General features: G+C 46.0%; 1 protein-coding gene and 1 long non-coding RNA gene across 8 annotated transcripts in view; one reads left to right on the top strand and one right to left on the bottom strand.

Moving 5' to 3' along the window:
• Positions 6,341–27,436, top strand: part of WSCD2 (WSC domain containing 2) — a 101,466-nt gene continuing 80,370 nt past the window's right edge. For 4 of the 7 annotated variants that reach the window (XR_002338359.1, XR_002338357.1, XR_002338356.1 and 1 more), the window contains exon 1: positions 6,584–6,888. The gene's annotated coding sequence lies outside the window, so the exon portion shown is untranslated. Of the gene's footprint in view, positions 6,889–6,931; positions 8,867–27,436 lie in introns of those variants that run through there. The other 3 variants (XR_002338358.1, XM_021072413.1, XM_021072412.1) reach the window with 3 other exon arrangements.
• Positions 15,250–27,436, bottom strand: part of LOC110256611 — a 29,458-nt gene continuing 17,271 nt past the window's right edge. Inside the window, exon 3 of the long non-coding RNA XR_002338361.1 lies at positions 15,250–15,900. This is a non-coding gene — a long non-coding RNA (uncharacterized LOC110256611). The remainder of the gene's footprint in view (positions 15,901–27,436) is intronic.

The following is a 27,436-nucleotide window of genomic DNA, read 5'->3' as shown; positions in this document are numbered from 1 at the left end:
CTCTGGGAGTTTGTATGGCTGACCAAGCACCAACTACTATCAGATGGGATGGGAGGTGTTGGGAACTCATGGTAGGGCTGTGAATGGAGGGTCAGGGAGCAAGGAGAGATTCCACAGAGGAAGCAGAGAGGCAGGGTTTTAGAAGGAGTGACCAGCCCACCCTCAACATTGTGCAGTAACTCCTTGCAGTTAGAGGACCTCCTTCATTGTGTATCTGCACCGGGACAAAGTCACAGAGAGCTTTGCAATTCCCTTTTCTCAACCCTAGTTTCTGTGCCACACATTAACAGTGATGTGTGAGTCAGTTGCTTAATTCCTGAAAAAAAAAAAAAAAAAAAAAAAAAAACCAAAAAACAAAAACCTGACTCTGGAAAACCCACACATGCTTGAATTCTGGAACTGAAATTCTGTTCAGAGCCCTAAATGAATAGCATCCTCATGTTGCCTTAGATTTGTCCTCTCCATCTGGAATCACTATAATAATAGGTCATGGCTCATGTGCATGATTCATGTATAGGCAGCATCATGGGAAACCATCTATATATGTCTATCATTTAATCCACACAGAACCCTCATAAAGTTAGAGTTATCGTGCTCAACTTTTTTTAAAGATGAGGCACAGAGGGGTTAATTAATTTACCCAAGGCCACCCAGCTATGAGGTGGCAGAGTTGGGGCTCCATCCCAGGTTTGGCTGAGTCCAGCGTCCTTCATCTTAACCCTCTGAGTTCTGCCAGGATTTGCCTAACATTTCTGGAGGCAAATTCCCCTCCTCACTTTAGGAAAAATGCCGTCTAATGGGGAATTACTTACCATCTGACATAGCCCACTCACTACTCACATTCTCTCCATTTGCATTAGCTACTCAGGAAATTAGAGCAAATCCTATTTTTAGATGCTATGGTTCAAATGACAGTGATGCATGGGATAGTGGCTCGTTTTTTATGAAAGTAGCTCAGAAGTGTTACCTGATCTTATGCTCGGAAACTCTCTTGCAATTGCATCACTGTTTTGAGCTTTATAGTTTATTTCAAAGATTGCTCTGTTTCTTGCCTCTCCGCTATGAGTCCTGCAACAGACTCTGGCCAGAAATGATAAAATTCTGAGCTGAAGTAGATGACTTGGAGAGAGGATGAAACTCTTCAGAAAACTGAAACAGGAACAATGTCAGGGATAAGCAGAGAACAGGGCAAGTCCTCCCCCCAAATTACACTTTGTCCAGTGGTTGAGCTGGTAGAAGCAGAGAGTCCCTTCCTGCCAAAACTGGCTATGTGTGTTTTAGACAAAAACCTACAGTTTACTACTTACTTTTTATAGCTAGTCACAGTCTCTTAGTTTTGGAGGCCAGAAATGGAGCTAAACTATGTTTATGGGGAGCTCTGGCAACCCTAAGACTTAGGCAAGGAAAGGAAAAAAAAAAAAACAAAAAACAGAAAAAGATGGAGGGAGATGATGGGCAGTGAAAGGAATAAATAAACCATGTTTGATGCATGCTGGGAACATTTACCTGCTTTAATCAATACTAGAAGGGACTTTTATTCCCATTCTACAGACTAGGTAAAGTGGTCAAGCCAGATGTGGTCAAGTAAGTTACCCCAGGGCACATGGCTGATAACTATGAAGTTAGGATTGCAAGGTTTGGAAAATAAAAATACTGAATACCCAATTAAATTTGAATTGCAGATAAACAATGAAAAAAGATTTAATATAAATATGTCCCATAAAATTATAGATTTATACTAAAAATGTAAGCATCCTATCTTTTACTGGCAACCCTTACTGAGGTTCAAACTCTGTTCTTTCCATTTTTCTTGGATGCGCCTTTACTATGGGACATGTATAGTACTACAGAATATGATTCATGATTATCACCAGGTGATACCATTTGAGTGCAGTGCTTTGCATCTGTTATTTCACTTGAAGCCCTGTCATCCTCAAATCGCCTCATCAAGTAGGTACAATTATTATTCCTATTTTATGGATGAGGAAACCAGAGCTCAGTGAGATGCAGTAACTTGAGCATGTCTACACGGCCAGAAAGTAGCAGAGCTCAGATGTGAACACATTTCTGTTTTGCCTAAGAATTGTCACTTTAAAAAATAGCCTTTTCAAAAGTTGACTTGGGTACAGAAAAGCATAAAAGTGCTCAGTATATAAATGTAAGTTTCAGTGACTTATCACAAACCCCTCTGTAGGTACTGACCAGATCAAGGAAGAAAAGATGTCCAGCTCTCTGGAAATCCGGAATGCTCCATCCAAGTTGCAACTCCCATCTTCCTCAGTGATGTCATCATTCTGGCTTCCAACCACCAGTTGAGTTTTACCTGCCTTCAAACATTATGTAAGTGAAATCATGCAGTGAGTATTCCTTGGTGTATGCTCTCTATCACTCAACACTAGGCTTGTTGGATTCACCCTCTGGTGGTGTATATTTGGAACTTGGTCCTTTTCATTGCTGTATAGTATTCCACCAGTGATTATACATGGTAAACCCATCCCATTGTTGGTGAACATTTATATTGTTGGAGGTTATTTTTAAATGTGCAGTTATAAGCAACAAAAATTCCTGCTGTAAACATTATCGTACTTGTCTTTTGGTGGACATAAGTGTTCATTTCTGTTGGATGTACACCTAAAAGTAGAAATGCTGGGGACGGAGGTGTATATTCAGCTTTGGTAGATAATGCCACACAAGATTTTCAAAGTGTTTGTACCAATTTACACTTCAAACAGCAGCACATTAAATTTCCAATTGTTCCACATTCTCACCAGCACTTGAGATTGTCAATTTTTATAATTCTAGTGTAGTGATAGCTCCTTGCTGTTTTAGTAGCCATGCCCCTGATTTCTAAATAGGTTGAGCACCTTTTAATGAGTTTATTGGCTCACTGAAATCCTCTTTTGTGAAGCACCTGTCCTAGTTTCTTAAGTATTTGGTTGGGTTGTCTGTCTTTTTTTTTTGCTTTTTAGGGCCACACTTGTGGCATATGACGTTCCCAGGCTAGGTGTTGAATCAGAGTTACAGCTGCTGGCCTACACCACAGCCACAGCAACACCAGATCTGAGCCGTGTCTGCAACCTACACCACAGTTCATGGCAATGCTGGATCCTTAACCTACTGAGCAGAGCCAGCCATCAAACCCACATCCTCATGGATATTAGTTGGGTTCATAACCCACCGAGCTATAATGGGAACTCCCTGGGTTGTCTGTCTTTTACTTATTGATTTGCAGACTTGGGGTGGGGTTAAATTCTAAATATGAGACCATAGTTATGGGTGTTGGAAATGTCTGTTCCCACTCTATACCTTGACTTTTCACTCTCTTAATGGTGTCTTTTAGTGAAGAGACATTCTTATGATTTTAATGTATAGGAGTATTTTCCTTTATGAATAGTGATTTTCCTCTTGTTTAAAGAAGTGTTTTTCTTGGAATTCCCATCATGGTGCAGTGGAAACGAATCCAACTAGGAACCATGAGGTTGCAGGTTCGATCCCTGGCCTCACCCAGTGGGTTAAGGATCTGGTGTTGCTGTGAGCTGTGGTGTAGTTTGCAGTCATGGCTCAGATCTGGTGTTTCTGTGGCTGTGGTGTAGGCCGGTAGCAACAGCTCTGATTCGACCCCTAGCCTGGGAACCTCCATATGCCACAAGTGTGGCCCTAAAAAGAAAAAAAAAAGTCTTTTCCTACCCACAAGGTTATAAAAATTGCTTCTGCTATAGGACTCTGGAAAATTTGTTTTGCCTTTCACATTTAGATCTATGACCCAACTAGGATTTATTTGTGTGTACAGTGTGAAGTAGGGGGGTTGGAAAACTCAATACTGCAATGATGGCAAATTTCCTTAAATTGATCTGTAGACTCATTGTCATCCTAGTCCAAACTCAGTAGGTCTTTTGTTGTTGTATGAGGGACCTGATAAGCTTATTTTAAAATTAATAGGCAAATTCAAGAATATCCAAGATAATTTTGCAAAGAAAATGATAGAAGAATGTGTTTTACTGATATCAAGACTATTACAGAGCTATAGTTACTAAGACAATGCACTATCAGCATATCAGCATAAAAATAACCAAATAGCCAAATGGAAAACCTTGAACCAACTTATGTGCACATGGGGACACATACTCTTTGTGACAAAGGTGGCCCTACAGAGCAGTGGGGAAAAGAGTTCTTTCAGTACATTGCGATGGGTCGATTGGACATCCATAAGGGGAAAAACAAACTTGTTTCCAAAGCTCCCACTTTTCACCACTACATGATGCCATGGTACTTGTTCTTATATGCTTGTATGATGATGACAGTGATGATTATAACATCATTTTTATGTATTTATATATCTTGCTACTCTCAATCCATTATTTTCTCAAAACCCTAAGAAGCAGGCAGCAAGTCATTATTAGTCCTTCCATGGATAAGGAAGCAGAGGCTCTGGGGGGTGAGTGACCAACCTAAAGACATTTGCCTAGCACTTGATTCTAGTGCAAAAGGCTGGGGCTCTTTTGACTTTGTGAGGCTCCCAATTCCCATTCCTAAGGGAGATTACAGACGGGCAGGGAGAAGTGGGCTTTAGTGGAGGTGAAGTGGGCATGGCTAGAGGTTGATCGCGCCCTTCTCAGACCCCTTACTACTCTGCAATGGGATCCTTGACCAGGTGTTAGTCTCTAGACCTCTCTCCAGAGAAAGTTTGTCCCTAGGATAGAGCAAGAGGGTGGGAAGAGGTGGTGGGAAGAGGAGGGCATAGGGAAGGCACAGAGGATCTACCATTTGGAATGGTGCTGGTGACTAGGGGTCAGGTGGGCAGAAGAGCTGGGGTTTTAATTCAAGCTCTGCCATGAACTTGCTGTGTGCCTTTGGACAAAAGACTTCATCTTTTTGGGCCTCATCTTTAAATGAACCAATTCCATTACCTTTTACCTGAGATGTCTGTAAAAATTTACAGGAATTGTGCCTGTCACTTAGTAAGGCCTCAACAGTTATTGGCAATCAGTATTAGTATTATCCAGATTACTTCTCCTTGCTAATAAAAAGCCACAGCTGTCACTGAATGAGCATTTACTTGTCTTTATCTCATGTAAAACAGGGGTCCAGCCTTAGCAAAGAACTTGAGTTGTATTTGCCAAGCCCTCTCCATCTCCTGATACAGAATGGATAATTCTCTTTATGCTAACACATAGGTATAGAAAAAAAGACCGAAAGAAACTCATCAAGATGTTAACAGTTATTATCTCTCTATGTCTGGGTGAGGGGAATGGGATTGCTTTTCTTTTCTTTCTTTCTTTCCTTTTTTCTTTTTTTTTTTTTTTTTTTTTTTAGTATTTTCTGAATTATCTACATTAGATGAGAATTAATTTTATAATTGGGAAAACAATCACTCTGGTAAAAGAAACCCAGATATGAATTCTTATTGCTAGTCACAGTGAGGAATAGTCTGCTAATGGCTGCCTTAGAGCCTCAGCTTGAGACCCAGGCTTAATAGTTAAGCCACCTGAGTCCCTTAACCTCTCTGGGCCCCAGTTTTATCATCTGAAAAACGAAAATGGAACTAGCTGCCTCCTAGGGTTTTTTCAATGACTTAATGAGAGGTTTTTGAAAGTACAGGGCCAGGTATCTGGCACTTAGGAGGCTCTCACTCAGTGGTGGCTCTTTCATGAGATGCACGCCTTTCCGAGTTTCACAGGAGATCCTTTGAAAATGGGCATTATCATCCCATTTCTCAGATGATGATACAGAAGTTCACAGGGGTGCTGAGACATCTCCAAGGTCGTAGAGCTCAGAAGGAATCTTCTGAAACAGATTCAGGGAGAGTAAATAATCAGCCAGAGGTCACATAGCTTATGTGTACTACCTGCGTAGTTTGTAAAACAACAAACATCCCCCCACACCACCAAAAAAAAAAAAAAAAAAAAAAAATCACCTCAGAGTGTCCTTTATTGAGTGTTTGCCATTTTCGAGCTGCTGTACTAAGCCTCTTGAACAAAACCAGCAGCAGGAACAACAAATGGGCTATTTCTTGGGTGCTTACTCAGTGCCAGGCACAATAGTCTCAAGTCTCCAAACAACCCTGTGATGTGGGTCTCTCGAGCCCATTTTACAGACGGGGAAACTGAGACTGGAAGGCTGGGGCCCTTGCTCGAGCCCCGCAGCAGGCCTGTTGCCGGCTCTGCCCAGCTCCCCAGGAGGCTGCGGGAGGGCCAGGTGGCATGCAAGGAGTTAAGCGGTAGGCAGTGCTGTGGCTCCGCGCGAGGAGCGCGCCGGGCTGAGGGCGCTGCTGGCGGCAGCGGCAGCGGCGCGGGGAGCTGGGGCTGGAGACGTGAAGTCCGGGGGCGCGAGCGAGGCAGCGACAGAGAGATAGAAACAAGGCGGTCAGAGCCCCGCACCGAGCCGCAGCCAGCTCTAGGCGCGCAGCGGCCCCGGCATCCCGGGGCGGGTGCTTGCGCGGGGCCTCGCCGCGGCCGGGGCACCCGCAGTGCCGCCCGCCCGCCAGCCCGCCCGAGCGCCACGCTCGCCAGAGCTTGGCTTTCACTTCCTCTCGCCTCCGCCCGCCTCCTCGGCTCGCCGGCTGGCGTCGCCACCGCCTCCTCGTCCCCGGCCACCGCTGTCGCCGCTGCTGCAATCCAGAACGCACACTCTTCCACTTTCCCGCTGGAGGCGCGGAGGATGCCCCTTGCACCAGACCCAAAGAAATAAACCCCGAGCCTGGCTAGAGGAGCCTTGGTGGCTAGAAAGAAAAAACAGATTCCGCTTTCCTTGATGCCACTGCAGCAGCTGGCAGCTGGGAAGGCGCCCACAGAGCGGGAGCGCCAAGTGGGACGCGGGAGTCGCAGAGAAAGAGCCCCCGGGCGCAACTGGGCTCCCCTGGCAGAGTTTGCAAGTGGCTGAGACCCTCAGGTAAGAACTGAGGGGCCTAGACCTGCTAAGAGGTTGCTGAACGGGAGGGGGTGCAAAGCTGCTGCAGAACAATTCCTGCTCCCTGTCTGGGTTGCCAGTTTCAGTGGCTTCTCAGAGAGGCTGGGGGTTCAGTGCCCAGAGCCCGGTGAGTAAAGAACCCTAAGTGGTGACAGCCCAGCTCTGGATAGATGACAAACTTTCTCTCCTCTGGCAGAGGGTTGTCCATTCCTGCTCATGCAGGCGTCCTTCCCTGGGCATCCCACTGGGTCCCCATGGCAGGCACATCCAGGGCTTCTCAGGATGAGCTGGGCCAGGGGTAAGGCAGTGAGCCTCCTTAATCTGATTCACGAATCAGCCTCTTCTGGCCAGTTCAGGGTTCTGAGGGAGAAGGAGCTGGATGCATTTCCAAGTTGGCTTTGCAAGGTGCTTGTTGGGGGTGATACTCTGGTGAATGAGATTCCCTGTCATCTGCAGCCAGCAGCCAGAACTGCCTGGGTGATGGGGTCTGTATAAAGTGCTTTGCAGTCTTGCTTATGTCCATTCTGGCTGGTGTGTGTGTGTGTGTGTGTGTGTGTGTGTGTGTGTGTGTGTGCAGAGGGAAAAAGAACTGGGGGCAGGGGGACCCGTTCAGCCAGATTGCCCCCATCAAAGCCCTTCCAGCAGCCCCAAGTGTCATCACAGGAGCCGACTCACCTCCTTGGCAGAGACACTAGGAGAGGTGGGGATCACTTTCTGTTCCTTGTAGCTCCTTAGACGAAAAAAAGATTTGGAAGAATTTTCCTGGACTGCTCAATGAGACCATTCAGATTGGAGCCTGGGGAGTTACAAACTTTTGCAGAAAAGGGGTTGGAATAGACAGTTGGAGAGGGGCTCCTGGCACTCTCATCCCCAGCTCTGGGGATGTGGGTGGTCCCCCCACACTCCAGGCCCCTTGAGGCTCTGCTGAGCCCAGCACATAGCTCATGAATTTAGCTAGCTTATTTTTCCTCCTAATGAAAAACATGCTCCAAAGAGGCCACCTGGTCTCCAAGGATCATTTTGGAGCCACCCTTGTGGTCACAGCCCCCTAGACGGCATTGTGCTTCCTTGATAGGGGTCCAGCTTAGGACTGGGGTCATCTTGATGGACTAATTGGTCAGTGAAGCAGGCTGTGGAGGTGCTTCTGGCCATGACCTGAAAGTTGGACGTATTCCCATGGCCCTGTGATGGCTTGCTCCGGCTGGACATCTGCCTCTAGGGAATAGCATTGCTCTTTGGTTCCTGGACAGTACTTGGAGCATGAGGTGGGAGTCTGAGAACTTCCTGCCTTTGCTTGGGATTCTGCCTGGGGCCAAGCTAGGAGCTGCTTCCCTAGGGACCTGGGGATTCCTCCAGGGTGTCAAAAGCCAGTGCTTGATGTCCTAGAAAAAAATAAATCTCTGGGTCAGGAGATTGAACTTCAAGTTGGCTCTCAATTTGCTGTGTGACTTTGGGTAAGTCACTAGACCTCTCTAGGCCCCAGTTGCTGCTTCTATAAAATGAAAAGAGTTCGCATAATTTAGTGTTTAAGAGATCTAGGACTCAGATCCAACTGAGTTTGACCAGTCACTTCACCCTCCCAACCTCGGTCCCTCCAATGTAAAGTTCCTACTGCAAGTGGGCTGAGACATGCATGGAAAGTGCTTGGTGAGTGTAGTGAGACTGGAGCTGCAGAGATGTGGTGGCATGGCTCTGTTTTGGAGTCCTATGCATGGGCATCAGGGTGCAGTTATCCCCGGGGAGGCTGGCTGGCCCTGTCCCATCTGAGCACCAGGTGATCCTTGACTGGGGAGCAGAGACCTGTTCTTTCCAATCACTCGACACCTGCAGTCCCCGCCCCCCCCGGCTGCTTCTTCATAAAAGCGCTGCTGGACCAGCAGCTCCTAGTGGGGAGCCCCAGGCGGTCTGGGAGGACTGGATGCATGCAGCTACTGCGTCGCCATGACAACAAGAGGTGGAGGTAATCTGTCTCCATGGCTTCAACTTTGCAGCTGTGTAGGAACCCAGGGCAGAGAAGTTCAGTATGTTTGGGTGTCAGTCACTCTGTCTGCTGAGGCCATCTGATCAGGCAAGGCTGCTGCTCCCTGCAGGAACAGCCATGCCGGGAAAAGTTCTCTGTGGGGTGTGTGTGTGTGTATGTGTGTGTGTGTATGTGAATCTGGGTATGCATATGTACTTGTGAGCAGTAAGCAGTTGTGTGTATGTGATTAGCTGCACAGATGCACACGTGTACTTTGAGGGTCTGTGCGCTCATTCCTGCTTCTGAGGAGCTATGCAGGTCAGCCTAGTTGCCTGTTTTGGTAGCTGTATGTGTGCATCTGTGAGTGCATGCGTGTGTGTGAGTGAACAGTGTGTGCAACGATGTGAGTATAAATTTACAGGCATATATATCTACATGTTTTTTGATGTACCTTTGCGTCTCTCTATATGCATGTATAGCATTGTACACTTCTCTCTATGTGTGTGCCTGTTTGTCATGGTGCAGCCTCCATTAGTGTCTCCGTGTGTATGTGTGAGTATTTGAGCATATGCATATGTGATTGTTAGAAGGATCATTTGATTGTGTCTCTGTGCATGAGTGTGTTCCTGTGGGCAGTTACCTGTGTGTCTTGCAGTGTAAACTTGTGTATTTCTGAGTGTACACATGTGTTTCTGAGTGTGTGTGCCTGTGCAAAGCATTTCACTCTTGGTTATATCTTTGTGTATGTGTGTTTCCTATTGTTGGTGTGTTGGTTGCTGTGTCCACTCAAGTGTGTCTCAGTGCACATTGTTAGTGTCTCTGAATGTGTAACATCCAGAAATTGCAGTGGGACTTTTGTGCATGTCTCCTGTGCCTGGGTATGCATGAGTTTCTGAAAGTGTGTACCTGGGAGATTGCATTGCATCTATCTTATCACATGTCCCTGGGTGTACAATGGGTGTTTCTGTGTGTGTTTGCTTGCCTGTGGGGCGGTGTAACTTTTGTTTCTCTCATGTATATGTGTGTGTTTCTAAGCATGTGCATCTCTGCGGTGTGTCTGAGTGTCCATAGGGCTGTAAAGGTATGTGTGTGGGGAGCTATAACCAGAGCTGAGAGTGTCCAAACAGAACACATCTCTGAACCTTTAAAACTCCTCTTCTGTCTGCTCTGCATGTCTGAACTGTGCCGGTGCCACGTACCTTCTGAGTGTTGATTCAGTGATTGGTGGTGCCAGCTCCAGACAGGGCACTGGGATGTTGTATGTTCATTTTCCTGAGTGCCGTTGCTCTGAAACCAGTGTCTTCCTCTGCCCCCGGCTCCGTGGAATCCCACAATAGCCTAAGTCTTCCTTGCCAGAAGCCTGCACTTAGGACAGTTGCCGAACAGACTCACAGATGTTAAGAGCACAGGTATAATTTTAGGCAGAAGGTCTGAACATAGGCAGCCTGGGATGCACCGAACATTTCGACAGCAGTGTTTCTAATTAGGAGCAACTTGTTTTCCTTAAATAAACAAATCAAGTGAGGAAAGAAATTGCCCGAGATTAATGGCTCCCCAGAGCAGGTCCAGATGTTGGGAAGATGGAGATGAGGTGCCCATGGACTGCAATGTTGCTGCTCAGGGTCTTCCAGGTTTTGACCAGGAGCTAATGAAGCAGGGACTGAAGAAGCTGGTGAGGAGAGCAGGGCAGGGCAGGACCTTTTTCTGAGGTTTGCCTGGTGTTTGGTTATTGGGGTAAATACATCCACTGGCCCCTTTCCTCCCTGCTTCCTGTATCCATGCCCTTTGCTGTTCTTCCCACTCAAGGGGCAGGCAGGCTTTATGTCCTGATCCTTCATTTGGAGTTTGGCTGTGTGTCTACCTTTGGCCATTGGTGGAAATGATAGTGTGTCCATTACAAGCTTAGGCCTCCGGGAGCCTTGCATATTTCTGCCATGGCTGGGAGAAAGGCTTCCCCAAGGTAGCTGCTGCCCCCTCAGCCTGCTTCCAAGATGAACACATGTCAAGCCTCCCTGATCCCAAACCTCAGTGAAGAGCCTAGCTCAGCCAAGCTCCAGCTGGCCACAAACAGGTTAGTTAATACGTACTTCTCATTTCATGTCACTGGGGTTTTATGGTTGTTTGTTACACACCATTATTGTGGTTGTAGCTAACCAGTGCCGTTGCCAGTAGTCTGTATTTCCTACTCCTGTGTGACCCTTGTACTCATTCAGAGGAGCATAATGCACACCTGTACTTCTCATCATGGATATCCCATTCCTACCTGGATTTCTGCTCATGCCAACATCACCAATAATAATAATTATCATAGATAATATAATTAGATAAATATCTATTATCTAATATCATAGATAAAAGATATTTACCAGATACCACATACCATGCCAGAGGCTTTGTATATATCATCTATTTCTCATGACAGCCCTCTGAGATAGTTTCTGTTATGACTTCTTTTATAATCTGTGAGGCTCTGAGAGATGAATTGGCTGGCACAGGCCACATAGCCCAGAAGAGGCATTCCTGGGATTTATACCCAGATCACCTGATGTCAGAGACCATGTTTTTAACCACAGTGGCATCTTGCCTCCCCAGTGTCAGTGGGCATGCTTGCCATACTGACAGCATGGCACACATTTGACATTTTCCCCTTAGCTCACCTGGAGGTCAGGTAGGCAGGAATGAATCAGGAGGAGGGAGGTTTGCTCATTTGTTCATTTTTTCATTCATGTATTAATTCATTCAGCGTCAGGATTTGCTTATGCTCAGTACTTGCTCATAATCTTCTAAGAGTCACACTTTGTCCTGGGCACTGAAGATGCAGAGATGACAAACCCAAATTCTGTCCTCAAGGAGCTTGGGGAGGAAGCAGGAGAACCTGGGTTCTGGAGGCAGACTTGAGTCCAGCCCATTTTCCCTATTACTCTCTGAGCCCCATATTTCTTGGGTCTCTGGCTGAGCACAGCAACCTCAGTTTACCATCTTAGGAAATAAAATAAGGAAGGCATGTGCCTTTAGTTTGCTCATCTGAAATATGGAAATGATAATAATAGTGCCTTTTCCTAGGGTTGTTATGAGTATTTACTAATTCAGCCCATCAGCCCTCCCAACCACCTCTGGGGCGTTGTAAAAATGAGAGTTGCCCAAGGTTGCATAGGGCTGGGGGCAGAGCTAGGTTTAGAACCTGGGCCTTCTACAGCTCAACCCATGAAAGGTTCTCAGTGTCTTAGATCCCATGCTACTTTCACATGTGAGTGAATTAGTTTCCTATTGCTGCTGTAACAAATGACCACAGGCACAGGGGCTTAAAACAATACACATTTATTCTCTTACAGTTCTAGAGATCAGAAATCTAAAATGGGTCAATGGGGCTCCATTCCTTTTGGAGGTTCCAGGGGAGAATCAGCTTCCATGCCTTTTCTAGCATCTGGAGGCTACTTACATTCCTTGGCTCAAATAGGACTTACATCACTCTGACTTCTGCTTCCATTGTCACATCTCCATCTCTGATTTCTGAGTCCCCTGCCTCCCTCTTATAAGGACAGATAATGACTTTGGATCCCCTTGGATAATTCAAGATAATCTCCCCATCTCAAGACCTTTAACTTAATCACATCTGCAAAAGCCCTTTTATCCTGTCATCTAACAGTCATAGTTTCCAGGAATTAGGACATGGACATCTTTGGAAGGTAATTATTGGGCTACCACAGTGAAAAAAATGAATTGAGCCATTCCATATTCATTGATTGAATGCATATTTATTGAGTGTTTAGATGCACCAGTCATGAATATATACTGGGCCCCTGCCATGTACCAAGGTCTGTCTATGCCCTGGGGATGAAGTGTTGAGCAAATAGAGGCTTTGCTGTCTTGAGGGTAATTCCGGGAATGGGAGTTAGAACAAAAGTGCATAAACAAATAACTGGATGACTTAAATTCAAATAGTGATGAGTGCAGTGGGGAAAACACAACAGGTGATGGCAGTATCTTTTGACAGCCCCTTTTGGGGTTCTCTGCATTCAGGAATTTCCCCTGTCCCTTCTGGCCTGGGAGTGGTGACAGCCCCCTCTGTTGCAGGCCCTTGGTGGCTTCCCCACACTCTGCCCTCCCCATCATAACTGTCCTTTGTTACCTAGCCGGGGTAATCTGACCGTTACTTACTGGTCCTCAATTGATACAGGTGCTTTTTTATGTACTAGAGAGCGTGCTCTGCCCTCTTTGTGTTTTTGCTCATTGATTCTTACAACATCCCTCCCAGGAAGGTGTTTCTGTTATCCCCTTTCTCAAGTAAGGAGTACAGCCCTGTTCATAGCACCATTACTCATAATGGTGAGAAAGTGTCCATCGACACTGGGTAAACAAAATGTGGCCCATCCATACACTGGAGTATTATTCAGCCTTCAAAAGGAACAAATTCAAATACACTACAGTAAGGGTGAACCTGAGGATATTATGCTAAACGAAATAAGCCAGACACAAAAGGGCAAATACTGTATCATTTAACTTATACAACATTCTTTTTTTTTATTACTTAATGAATTTTATTACATTTATAGGTGTACAACAATCATCACAACCAAATTTTACAGCATTCTTAAAGTAGTCAAATTCATACAGACAGGAAGTAGAGTGGAGGTCACCAGGGGCTCAGGGCTGGAATTAGTGTTTAATGGGATGGAGTTTCCATTTGGGAAGTTTACAAAATTCTCATGGTGGATTGTGGTGATGGTTGCACAATGATGTGAATGTACTTAATGCCACTAAACTGTACACTTAAAAATAGTTAACATAGAAAATTTCATTATGTATATTTTACCAGAATAAAAATAAATAGAAGTCTAGAGAGGCTAGGATTTGAACCTGGGTCTGTCCCTAGAACCTATGTTCTCTCTACAGCATGGTCTTATCCCCAAAGCACTATGCACACCTAATGGCAGGCGTGCAAGCTGACTTTGAGACAAGCTGGGAAAATGCAGCCTGGGGAGGACCCCAGGTGTTGAGGAACTGATGGCACCCTGGCACCATGTGCTTCCTTTCACCAAGGTTCACCCACTGGTCTGTTTGACAAATTTTTATTGAGCACCTGCTGTGTGCCATATCCTCTGGCAACATTGGAGAGGAAACCAAGACACTGACCTGCATGTAAGTACAACCTGAAAAGCTGCTAGGAAGGAAGATCTCTGACACTGAGGGTGCACAAATTAAGGCCTTTGAAAGAAAGCCTTCCTCAAGAGAGAGGAAAAATGAGCTGGCCTTTAAGCAATGAATTGGATTGCCCAAGTGGAAAGATAGAGACCCAGCATGTGCAAAGGCTCTGGATGAGGAAAGTGGCAAGAACCAAAACGTGGACACTCTTCCAGATTGAGGAAGAGCTGGCACATGATCAAAGCAGACAATTCTCAGGGCTTGCTGGCCCCATGCGTGTTTTGCTCTTTATCCTTCCAGCAGTGGGAAGCCTTGTAAAGACTTTAAGTACAGGGAGTGAAATGATTCCATTAAACCTTAGCCAGAGTAATAAAAAGAAACCACACCCCCACGTGAGGTGGGAGCCCATTAAAATCCCCACAAAGAAGGAGCTGGGCGGACAGCAGCGATTTCGGATTTTAGCTTCATTATGCAAAACACAGCTTTCCAATCGAGAGGTGAGCTTTGGAAAAAAAGAGTCAACAAATTAGTTTTTTAATCTGCTTTAAGTTGTTGAAATGCCCCCGTCTTCCTTCCATTGTCACCTGATGGCCTGTGCACTATTTTAACTTTTATTAGAGAATTTTTTTAATTAAAGGAGTTTTTCCTTTTGAAAAACAAATCCCAGCTGTGTTTTGATAAGATAGAATTAAAAATGGCATGGGGGAAATGCCACAGAAAGCTTTGATTTTTCTCCTTATGGTGTCTGAACTGATTTAAATAATAATTTTATATTTCATTTTCATGCAGCCTCTACTCAACCCTTCCTTGCCTCCCCCAACACTCCAAAATGTACCAGCAGCTCTGAACATAGGCTGTTTCTAAAATCCCCAACTCTGGGCTCCTAGAGGCAGAGTGACAGCCCTATAAGATTCCAAGATTTCTGACCTAACAGCTTTAGGTTTAGGGCAAATCTTGCTCAAATCCAAGTGCTATCAGTTCTCAGCTGTGTGGCATTTCAATCCCTTTAGTTTCTAATTATCCATATCTAAAATGGGAATAATAGTAATACTTATATTTGTCAGATTCTTCTGGTTGTAAGTGACTGAAAGTCCAAGTTTAAATATCATTGCATTCTTATTCTCAGGCATAAAAGGAATTATATTGGGTAATGTAACTGGCAACTAGCTTCAGGTTTGGCTGGGTCCAGGAGTTTGACAATGTCACAGGGAATTCTCTCTCCCCCCGCCCACCTCCATCTCTTGACTCTCCTTTTTGTCTGTGATGGGCTTCCTTCTCAGGCTGGCTCTGGCTGTCTTCATCTGTGCACAGATGCCTGTCAGTAACTCCATACTACATTGTGTCAGCTGCAAGCCCCATTCACATAAGCCCTGGAATTGAGACCTACAGCCTCCTGGAATCAGGGAAATGGATTATGCTGTTCAGCTAGAATGGGGTCATGTGACCACTTTGGACCCTCCTGGTGGGGAGGCTGTGAATCGGCCTTTGTGGTTTCCTGAGCCACAAAGACCAATACTGGGAGAAGGATAGGTCCCCAAAGGAAAATCAGTACCCCCAAAGTACTTAGCACCAACCCCAGCATGCAATGTACTCAGTAAATGCTATTACTACTACTACTACTACTATGTTATTATTGGTTGGTGATAATATAGGCCAGGAAGGGGCTCTGCAAGTATTCAGGGCAATGGAGACATCCATGACAAGAAGGCTTAGCCTGGACATCCCACCCGCCCTATGAGGCTTGGACCTGTCACTTCCCCTCCAGTTTTGGTTGCCAAAAGCCATCATCCCCTATCAAGCCACACTTCATGGTTCACTGGCTAAAAGCTGTGATGGCTTGAAGGATGCAGGGAGGGGTCACAAATCCAGATGCCTCCAGTGGTAGGTAGGTCCTATAAGAGAAAGAGAGGGCAGAGGGACAGTGGTGAAACAGAGGCCAAATGGTCCATCTACGGGGAGCACCCACTCCCACCCCAGCCCACTGTCTCCCTTTGAGAACAGAACCTGGATGACCATACCTTTTAAGGGATTTTTTTCCCCAGAAGACTCCAAGGTGTTAAGCAAAACCTACCTGATTGTAAATGTTGGCCACCCATTCAGGCAATTTTAAAACACAGAACAGACCAAACAAGCTGGGGCTCAGCTGGACCACTGTTATAAAGCCAGGTCTCCCCAACATGCAGATGTGGAGCCCATCTGAACTGGACATCCCACCCACCCTGAACTGGATTGCATGTTGAAGATGCCCTCAGAAGACACTTCTGCCCATTGTTCTAGAAACAATGTTCTAGTCATGTGCTGCATGCCTTCAGCATCCCCTTAGGTGGTCATGGGAAGACCTTTTTATTTTGAGCTTGGTAACAGATGCGGTGGATGGGATTCAGTGAGAACGGCTGCTTAAAAGCAGTTCATTTTGCTGCCTGAGATTATTAATGTTCTCTCTGATTTCCTGCTTCACTCTATTGATTTCCTGGGATAAAACTTCCTCTTCAGAGACTGTGAAGGTAATTCAGCTGCCATCCTTCTACATGAAGGAGAGTTGGATCCTGGCTTTCCCACCCCATTTCCTGCTGTGCGACAGAGGGCAAGTCACTCCCCTTCTCTGAGCCTTGATTTTCTCATTTGCAATCTGGGGATCCTCATAGCCCCTGCTTTCTAAGGAGATGTTGGGCACACAGCAGGTACTCACCAACCTTAGCTTTTCCTGTAAAGCTCCAGCCCCAGCAGCCTGGGGAGAGGGAGATGGATGCTCATACTTCTTGTGTATACTGAGCATCCTCTCTATGGCCAGCTCTTTCCAAAGAATCCTCCCCCTGCCCTTTTTTTTTTTTTTTTTTTTTCACTCATAGCACCCCTGAGGCTTGTAGCTTTATATCACTCTCTTTCAAAGGTGAGGAAACTGAGGATCTAAGAGGTGAAGGAATCTGTTCAATGTCGCATAGCTGGGACATGGCGGAGCTGAGACTTGAACTCCAGTGTGCCTGAATCCAGCAGCTGATTCTTGAGAGGGGCCCTACCTTCTGAAGGAGCAGTTGCATTCACTCTAACCCATGAGCACCAAGAACGCCTTAACAGTTTAATCTAAACCCAACTCTGCTACTAATTGACTCTGTCATCTCAGGAGACTTTCTTGATCTCTTTGGGCCTTTGTTTTCTCAGCTCCTTTAATTCATGTCGCTCCCCTCCACCTGAGGGCCTTTGCACATGCTGTGCCATCTGCCCAGCACCTGTCCTGCTCCACCTCCACCTCTCTTTACATGGTTAATTGCAACTCCTCCTTCAGGTCTTGGGTGAAGCATTACTTCTGAGAATTCTTCTGGGGGTTCCCCTGGACCAGGTCAGACCTCCCCTGCTGTGTGCTTTCCAAGATTCACCTCTTTTCTTCAGGGTTTGTGATTATAGTGCTGTGTGATGATTTAATTAACCTGTATCAGCTCTGCCAGACTGCCCACTTGAGGAGGGTCAGGGAGCCAGTTAGCACCCTTCCTATGCTCACACTCCAAGCCTGCCACATGCATACAGCAAAAAGTTGTGGTTATTAACTGAAATTTAAAAGAAGCCCTTAGGACCTTCAGACACTGCTGATAATAATGTGAATTAGTACAACTGCTTTGGAAAACTTTTTGGCACTATCTAAAGTGGTATGATACATGCTCTAAACTGCTACTCCTCTCAGAAGTAGAGACTCAACAGAAATGAGGATATATGTTTTTTATGTATGTAATAGTCATAAGAGTAGAAATCAGAAACTACTCAAATGTCCGTTATGACAGAATAGACAAGTAAAATGAGGTTCCATCTTAACATAGGATAGTACACAGCAGTGAAAATGGAAGGCTATGGTTACATACCACAAAGGGGTCAATCATGCAAAAATATGCCTAACAAATAGCCAGAAATAAAAGATCCTATACTTTATAATATTAATTACAAAAAACTCAAAACAAGCTAAACTCTAGCATTTAGCAAATGCACATATGCTTAGGTGGTGACATTATAAAGAAAAAAAGGAAGAAATAACTATAATAGTCAGCATAGTCATGACCTTGGGTGAGGAAGGGGGGAAGGATGATTTAAAAGGAGCATAAAAGGGGTTTTGGGGTGCTGGCCAGGTTCTGTTTCTTGCCCTGAAAGGTGGTTACATTGGTGTGCATTCATTGCACAATAATTCATCAAATTGTACATCTTTGTTTTGTATTTTGTCTGTGGGTCATGGGTTCCATGGAAAGATCCTCTTCGTCCCCAAATAATAACCTCTGGGGGCACCCAACCTGGACTGTACTGCTTTGGTTTATGCACAGAGAACATCTCTGCCATCCTGTTTTAGCAAGTTTTTCTCTACTTCCAGTGCAAAAAATCACATGTGGTCTGGGGTATGCCTCTCTCTGTCCTCTAAGCCCCCAGGGGTCCACATTTACATGTGGAAAAACAATCTGGTGGCTTTTGTCTTGGCACAGAGGCCAGAGGACACAATTAGCCCCTTTTTCTCAGACGGTGATAAGGATGGAGGGTTGATAGCCCCAGAAGAAAATAAAAAAGAAAGTAAGAAAGAAAGAGAAAAATAAAACCTGAGAAGCATTTTCAAGTTTCTAGTTTTGCAGGCTAAGGAGAAAAACAGAGATCAGCTGTCATGGATGGAAGAGTCAGATAACAGGGCTGGGGCAGAGATAAGAATGAGGATGTGGGGCTTGGAGGTGAGGCACCAAGTGCCAGGCCCCGGGTGGGCAGGCCTCCAGTCCAAAAGAAAGAGGTTGGTGCACTCACTGCCCCGGATCTTTTCCTGTCACCCTGATCTCCATTTCTGTGCAGATGGGAGGGTGGCCTGGACCCTGCTCTTGAACCTAGACTCTACTCTTGAACCTGGACTCTAGCTAGAGAGCAGAAACATTGAGATTTTTCCTTGGTCCTTGGAGTTCAAGGCAGGATGGACCAGGTCTTCCAGGGGCTTCCAGAAGTCTGGCTAATGGTTTTGGATTATTAACTCCTTGATGATGAACTTCATCCATCCATTTCAGAAACGTTTGTACATCTCCTACTTACCATTCATTCAACAGATATGAATTGAGGTTACCTTGGGCTAGACTCTCCTAAGGATTAGGGATACAATTAGAGTGACTGATTGGTTTTGGTTTGCCTAGGATTTTCTCAGTTCAAGCACTAAACTTCTGAGTATCCTATGAACACCTGAGACCCAGGCAAACATGAACCATTGGTCCATGGTGAGCAAGATGCTTCTGTGCCCAGCCTCACAGAGCTCACAGTCCATGCAGAAGGCAGGGAATTACAAACCAGCACATTAGTGCTTTGGTGGAGGATGCATGGGCACAGTGAAACCCCAGAAGAAGTCCCTCAAACCAGTAGAAGGTGTCCAGGAAAGCTCCCTGGAGGAGGTGGAGCCCTTCAAGAGAAGTAGGGTCAGGCAGGAGTGAAGGGTGGGTCAGGGAGGGAAACAGTGGCTTCTGACGGGAGAGAGAAGCAAGAAGATGACCTTTTGGGTCAGGGTGGCATCCACCGGGCATTTGGGAAACCTGGGTGGTGGTGGTTCAAGAAGGGAAATGGAGACACCAAATTTCTATTTAAAGATTTCCCTGGGTGCTGTATAGAGAATGGAGGAGGAATTGGTAGGGGCAAGCGGCGGGGGGGGTGGGGGGAGGCAGGGGGTGTTAAGAATGGCTATAAAGAGAACATTGGGCAGGGCTGCTCCTCAGTCCTCCCAGATGCTCAGTCCAAAAGCCTTGGAGTCATCTTTGATTCTGTTCTTCATCTCCTGCCCCACATAAGACCTTCAGTAAATCTAGCCCTTTCTCACCACCTACATCCCCATTCCTGACATCCCACATCCCCCTCTCTGCTTTTTTTCCATAGCTGTTATCACCTTCTAATCTACCATATGATTGACATTTTTATTTTTGCTTTTTAGAGCCATACCTGCAGCATATGGAAGTTCCAGGCTAGGGGTCAAATTGGAGCTGCATCTGCCGATCTATACCACAGCCACAGCAACACCAGATCCGAGCCGTGTCGGCAACCTACACCACAGCCCATGGCCACACCAGATCCTTAACCCACTGAGCAAGGCAAGGATCAAATCGGCATCCTCATGAATACTAGTCAGGTTCATTACTACTGAGCCACAAGAACTCCGATGTCTTTATTTTGTTTACACACTGCTTCTTCTCTCAAGAACAGAATTTTTCAACCTCAGAACCATTGACATTTTGGATTCAGTAATTCTTTATTGTTGAGGGATGTCCTGAGCATTCCGGAATGTTCTAGCAGCATCTCTGGCCTTTTTACCCACTAGATGCCATTAGCACCCCCTCCCCAGGTTGTGCCAACCCAAGGAAACATCTCTAGACATTGGCCAATGTCCCTGGCCGGGGAAAGAGGCAACATCGCCCCCCGGTTGAGAACTACTGTACAGTAATTTAAGTTCTGAGAAGTTTTTGTCTTTCACCATTGTCTCCCTGGTGCCTAGAATGTGAAGCCTGGCTTTTCTTAGTGGTGCTCACTGAATGTTTGTTGAATGAATGTGTGAGTGTGAGATGATGGGGCCTGAGCAAGGGAAGGGTTTGGGAAATAGTGATGTAAGTGGATCAATAAATAGAACTACCTTTGTATTTATTATGGTGATGATCCTAGTCCTCTTTAGTGTCTTCTCTGGGGCTCACATTCCTTTCATCATATGACAGACGAGGATCAGAGAGGTTAAGTGATATGAGTAAAAATCTCACAGGATGAGTGGTGGAACAAGGCTTGAACCCAGGTCTTTAAAAACCAAGTTCAGAGTCTTTTCAAGTGTCAGATATCAACATATAACAATTGCTGTGTTGATTTCTTGTTACATGCCAGGTACTGTGCTTTGGATGGGTTGCCTCGTTAAAAGCCTCTAACAATATCATGGGATCACTGTTATCCTGTTTTTACAAGTGGGGACTCTGAGTCTCAGAAAGGTGGAGTGAGTTGCCCAAAGACACACAGCCAGGAGTGGAGCAGACCTGTCTGGCTCTGGAGTCTGAGGCTGACTCCCAAATAGTCAAGGATGCACACACCCCCTCCCCTGCCTTCAACTTTAGATAATGGCATCACCCCAAAGTGCTTTTCCTTTCCTTCTTATCTGTGAAGGAGAAATGATCAAGGGATTCCCACGTGTTAATTATCAAGGTTGCATTTCAAAGTGTCCTGCAAGGGGACCCTGTAAATTTTACAAAGCTCCCTGGCCATGTGAAACCTCTTTCTCCTTGACCTTGATCTCCGGGCCCAGCTGCATTTGTCTGATGCTGAATGCTGTGCTCTTAACCATTCTGCTCTCTTTCCCCTCTGATCAGACAGATTTTTTTTTTTTTTTGGTCTTTTTGTCTTTTCTAGGGCCACACCCATGGCATATGAAGGTTCCCAGGCTAGGGGTCTAATTGGAGCTGTAGCCACCGGCCTACGCCACAACCACAGCAACGTGGGATCTGAGCCGGGTCTGCAACCTACACCACAGCTCACGGCAACGCCAGATTCTCAACCCACTGGGTAAGGCCAGGGATCGAACCCGCAACCTCATGGTTCCTAGTCGGATTCGTTAACCACTGAGCCATGACAGGAACTCCCTGATCAGACAGATTTCAAATAAATACTTTCAAGGGAGTGTCATGAACTTTTCCAAGGGGAAAGGCTGATATATTATGGGAACCCAAAGGAAGGAGACTCAGTTTGTCTCAGGGGGTCAAGAGGGGTTCTCCAAGGAAGAGATGTGGAGACGGGGATGGGAAAGATGAGTGGGAATTGACTAAGCAAAAGAAGGGGGAGGTGAATATTCCAGGTGAGGGGAGAGTTCAACTCAAGGAAAGGCTCCTTTAGACAAGGAGAGGGGGCACTGCAGACCTGCATGCTGCATCCAGTCCAGCTGCAGCTCAGAAACAAATGTGAAGAGAGAGGAGGTGATGCAGAGAGAGGTGAGCGGCCCCAGGTACAGTAGGTGCATGCTGGGGGATGTATTCCCATCCTTGTTGTGGCCTCCCATTTGGCAGGCTCCCTGCCCACCCTGTCCTGATTCTGGGTCCAAAAGAAAGACAGACAGCCCCCTCTTGGAAGTCAGGCCTCAAGCCCCGTGTGGCTGGCTGTGGCCAGGCTGAGTAGGCATTCTGGGCAAACCTCCATGAGAAGCTCTTAAGAAAAGCCCCTTGTTGAAGCCATAAACCAGCTTCCCTCTGCAGCTGCTGAAAGGTTTGCAGTCTGGCCCTGGGTCCTCATAAACCCTCCTTTGACCTGAGTTTCTTCTGAGATCAGGGCTCCTGGCTCTTCCTTGACACTGCTCCTCCCCACCCTGCCCCCAGGGCTCAGCCTGTGCTCCTCTGGGGCCCAGTGTTGTCATCCTTCAAGGCCTCCCTGATGGTTTTTCACTGTATCACACACCAACTCCTGGGATTCTCTCTCCTATGAGGTCCCACTGATTGGTCTGTTGGTCTCACCATCTACAGTGGGGTTTCTCCACCTCGGCCCTGTTGGCAGTTGGGGCCAGACAGCTCTTGGTTGTGGGGGGCTGTCCTGTGTGCATTGAGCAACATCCAATGCCAGGGGCATCTCACCCCTAATTGTGACAGCCAAAAATGTCTTCAGGTATTTCCACCTGTCCCCTGGGCACACAGTCACCCCCAGTTAAGACCATTGGTTTAGAGTGATCATATTACATTCCCTGGAAATTGGCAAGTCGCTACCCCCTTCAAAATTTCTGTCAGCTAAGTAAAGGGAAGGGGATATTTATGTATTGGGCACACATACTGCAGTAAGGGTTTCTTTTTTTGTTGTTTCTTTCTATTTCTTTTCCTTTCCTCCTTCCTTCCTCCCTCCCTCCCCTCCCCCTCTTCCTCCCTCTCTCCTTCCTTCCTCCCCTTCCTTCCTTCCTTCTTTCCTTCTTTCTTTCTTTCTTTCTAGAATTTGGCCCTCTGGATGTAGTTTACAGACTCTTGGAATTTAAAAACATAAAAACATCTCTTCCTTGAGGTAAAATAGGTAAAACATGCTCCCTGTAAGGCAGAAACTGTCATATTTGCCACCTTCTTTGTATAGTGTTATCCGTGTAATAAATCCATTCTTTTGAAAAATTGTACCTTTTTCCAAAAAATTTTTATCTCAGTAAAATCTATGTAACATAAAATTTGCCATTTTAACCACTTTTAAATGTACAGTTCAGGAGTTCCCATCGTGGCTCAGTGGAAACAAATCCAACTAATGTCCATGAGGATGCAGGTTTGACTCATGGCCCCGCTCAGTGGGTTAAGGATCCGTGTAAATGTTTAGTGACCATGCTGGCTGGAGGACTCCACTGAGATGCTCCCTGAGACCAATCTAATTTCTTCTCTAATCTCTGGGAGTTTGGGAGATGAAAACCTACTCCAGAAGCTAATGGCCAATGAATTGCTCTCTTTGGATGGATAAGATAGCTCATCATTTTTTTCTAGAAAGTGTATTGGCCTCCCCTAAAGTCCAACCTGTTCTTTCCATCAGCTCCTTTTACACTCTCTCCCCACCTTCCCCCTGCCACACTGGAGCCAGATGTCGATAAGAGGGCCATCGATCCCCTTTCTACCCTCTTGGATCCATCTCTGGGCGTCTGGGGCACTTCAGTTACTCTCACAATGAGGGCATTTAGTCAGTCCCTCCTCCTCTGGGACACACAGAGGCAGAAACTGTAGGAAACAAAACCCAGCAAAACTGCCCATTCCAAAAGCGATGTTCTGGAGAATGAGGCCCAGCCAGCTCTGATGTCAGAGATTTTTTAGAAGGTGCCTCTGCATGGCTTGTTTTCCCTATTGGCGGGCTGATAGGGGACAGTGCCCAAGGCAGGACAAAGTTAGAGGCTTCATTCAGACAAGCAAGGCAAGGGTCCAACCTGTGCTGGGAAGGGTGGGGGCCAGGAAAACAAGGGCTCTGTGTGTTCATGGGCAGAGGGATGGGAACCACAGGCTCCTACTGGCTCCAGCAAGGCGCTGGACACCCTCAGAAATTCACAAGGTTGGAGAAATACTGGGTCGGGTGGCACCAGTGCTGGGTAATTGAGACAGCCGTGAGCAGAGCCTTTCCAAGTGAGATGCATTTGGGATGCTGACAAACTCCCCTTCTCAGTGGCCAAGGCTGCTTGGGTTAAAGATGACCCCCAAGAATGAGCCAAGCCCATCCGAGGAGGCTGAGGGGAGTACTTGCATCTACTTGCTCTGGAAACACAGAAGAGCCCAGGGAAGGGGTTGCAAACTCACATGTCCTCAGGGGCCAGACAGGTGACCTAACCCAGGCCACATGGGGCTCAGTTTACTATAGCTGATCAATGAGCTAGGTTCAGATCCCAGCTCTTCTACCTGCTTAGCCGAATAACCTTGGACTAGTGATTTTAATCTTTGTGCCTTATTTTCCCTATATAGAAGACTGAGTTAGTGCTAGTACTTACATCTTTGGGGTTTTTGTGAGGATTAAATGAGTTAACGCACAAAAGCACTCTGAACCAGCAGCACTGGCTTGTTTTACCTTTCAAGAGAAGCAGGGACTTGAGTTAATATTCAGAAGCTCCGAATCGTTAACTGGTGGCATGAATTCAAGTTGGAAAATGAACAAATACAACCTATATCCTGGCTCTCTGTAGTCATACCCCATGGACTTCCCTGGAAATCTCTGGCCAAGACCTGGGCTCCAGTTCCTTCTCTCCCACTGCCTGGTTCTTGTCTGTGTCATGTTTGCATCATCTAGGTGTCAGCAGGAGCCTGGCAGGAAGTTATGGTGCACTCAAATTGGGTAGCAGATGAGATTTTTTTTTTTTTTTTTGGTCTTCTTTGCCATTTCTTGGGCCTCTCCCGCGGCATATGGAGGTTCCCAGGCTAGGGGTTGAATCGGAGCTGTAGCCACTGGTCTATACCAGAGCCACAGCAACTTGGGATCCGAGCCACGTCTGCAACCAACACCACAGCTCATGGCAACGCCGGATCCTTAACCCACTGAGCAAGGCCAGGGATCAAACCTGAAACCTCATGGTTGCTAGTCGGATTTGTTAACCACTGAGCCACGACGGGAACTCCAGCAGATGAGAATTTTTTAAGGGAGTGCGTGAAGTGGGGAAATCTCAAGGGACAGTGCAGGACTATAGGGTTAGTGCCACAGGGTAGCTGTTATCATCCCTAGTCCTGGAAAAAGCAAAGGGCAAGTGAGGTGACGGCAACCTGGAGAAAGGTGTGTGAAGAGGACCATCTGAGGTAGCCATGGTCTTTGGTAGAGGGGTTTAGCCAACTCTAGTGGCTCCACAGAGTTGCTGGGGGAAAGAATGCCCTGACCATTTTCTACCCACCCTCTCATCTCCTGCCCTCCTATCAGTCAAACTCAAGTGGATGCCAGAGAACCATAGAGCTCATTGATGTGATCCATGCAGGATAGAGAAGGGGAGGAGTTGGTATGGAGGGGCAAATGAAAGATGGGTGATACTACCACCTGCCCTGATTCAGGAAGGCTTTCCTCAGCTAATTACCATGTGGTGTTCAACACACAATTGAAAGTATTCTCATTGTTATCTAAGAGGAAAGGCAGGAGCACTGGAAGGGAGGGCGAAGGATCCCTCCGAGTGTCTTCAGAGTATGTTAATGGCCCCTTAGAGAATGTTGAAGGGTGTATGAGTTTCCTATTGCTGCTGTAACAAATTACTGCCAGCTTAATGGTTTAAAATAGCACACATTTATTCTCTTACAGCTCTAATGCTCAGAAGTCCAAAAAGGGTCTCAATAGACTAAAATCAAGGTACAGGCAGGGCTGTGTTCCTTCTGGAGGCACTGGGAGAAAATTGTTTCCTTATCTTTTCCAGCTTCTAGAAGCTGTCCACATTCCTTGGCTCATGACCCCCTTCCATCTTCAAAGCTAGTAATCATACTACTCTGATTTCAGCTTCTGATGTTCCATTTCCTTCTCTGACTCTGTCCTCCCATCTCCCTCTTCTAAAGACCCTTGTGATGACATCGTGCCCACTGTACAATCCAGGATAATCTCCCATCTCAAGACCCATAACTTAATCACATCTGCCAAGTTCCTTTTGCATGTAAGGTAACAGAGTCACAGATTCTGGGGATTAGGATGTGGACATCTTTGAGGGTCTTAATTCTGCCCACCATAAAAGGGTCCTAGGGAGATTCTCAGAGGGAAAATTTCCCATTGCCAGGCCCGTGAATTCAAAATCCCCTCCATTAACATCTCTTTTTAGATGAATGATGTTCCCAAGCTCCAGCATATCTTTATCTACCTTCAGGAATTTTCCCAGAGCTGCATGTTTCTCTTTTAAATGGGTCACTATTTTATTCAGCTTCATCCTAAGTGATAATACATGTAAAATCAAGGTTTAATTTTCACTTATAAATTTTCTAAGTATTGCCATTAAAATAATTATATAACTATTGACATTTTAAGGAAAGTTGATATGTGAACCACCTAAAAGTACCTTGTGGAATACTGTAAGAATTTGTGTACTCCACAGCCGAGAACTCTGGATTGCTATGGGAAAAGGCAAATAGGTTTCCTAGATGGCAAATATGCCCTGAATTCTTGCCTGCCACCTGAAAAGTGATTGCATTAGTCAGGGTTCTCCAGAGAAAGAGAACTGAGAGACACAGAGACAGAGACAGAGATAGAGATAGACACAGAGATTTATTATAAAGAATTGGCTCACACAATTCTGGAAGCTTTGATGTCTCAAGATCTGCAGTCAGCAAGCTGGACACCCAGGACAGTGTAAAGTCCAGTCTGAGTCTAAAGGCAGAAGACCAATGTCCTAGCTCAAATACAGTCAGGCAGAGAGTGAATTCTCCCTTGTGCCACCTTCTGATGTCACATCTCCTTTTCTAACTCTACCCTCCAGCCTCCCTCTTCTGAAGACCCTTATGATGACATTGTGCCCACTGTATAATCCAGGATAATTTCCCATCTCAAGACCTTTAACTTAATATTTGCAAAGTCTCTTTTGCATGGAAGGAGACAGTCACAGGTTCTGGGGATTAGGATGTGGACATCTCTGGTGGTCTTAATTCTGTCCACCACAGAAGGGTTCTAGGGAGCTTCTCAGAGGGGAAAAAAATCTTCCTACTGCCATGCCTAAGAGTGGGGGCCATCCATATTGCAGAAGGCAATCCGCGTTCCTCAATCTCCCAATTCAAATGTTAATCTCATCCAGAAACGCCCTCTCAGGCCTTTCTGACACCCAGGGTCATGTTTGACCAAATATCTGGACACCCAGTGACCCTGTCAAGTTGACACATAAAATTAACTATCACAGTGATGCTGTAAAAAGAACTCTAAGAGGCAAGTGAAGAGAGCTGGGTTTGGGTTTGGGATCTGCTCTGTGACAGTAGCCAAGTCTCATTCTCTCCTGGGGCCTCAGTTTCCAAATCTGTATGATGGGGATGATTCCTAAGGCTC

The sequence above is a fragment of the Sus scrofa genome, chromosome 14 (genome assembly GCF_000003025.6).
Source record: "Sus scrofa isolate TJ Tabasco breed Duroc chromosome 14, Sscrofa11.1, whole genome shotgun sequence".
NCBI classification, from domain to species: Eukaryota; Metazoa; Chordata; class Mammalia; order Artiodactyla; family Suidae; genus Sus; species Sus scrofa.
Note: the sequence above shows the minus strand (reverse complement) of the source record. Positions and strands in the feature narration are given on the sequence as shown.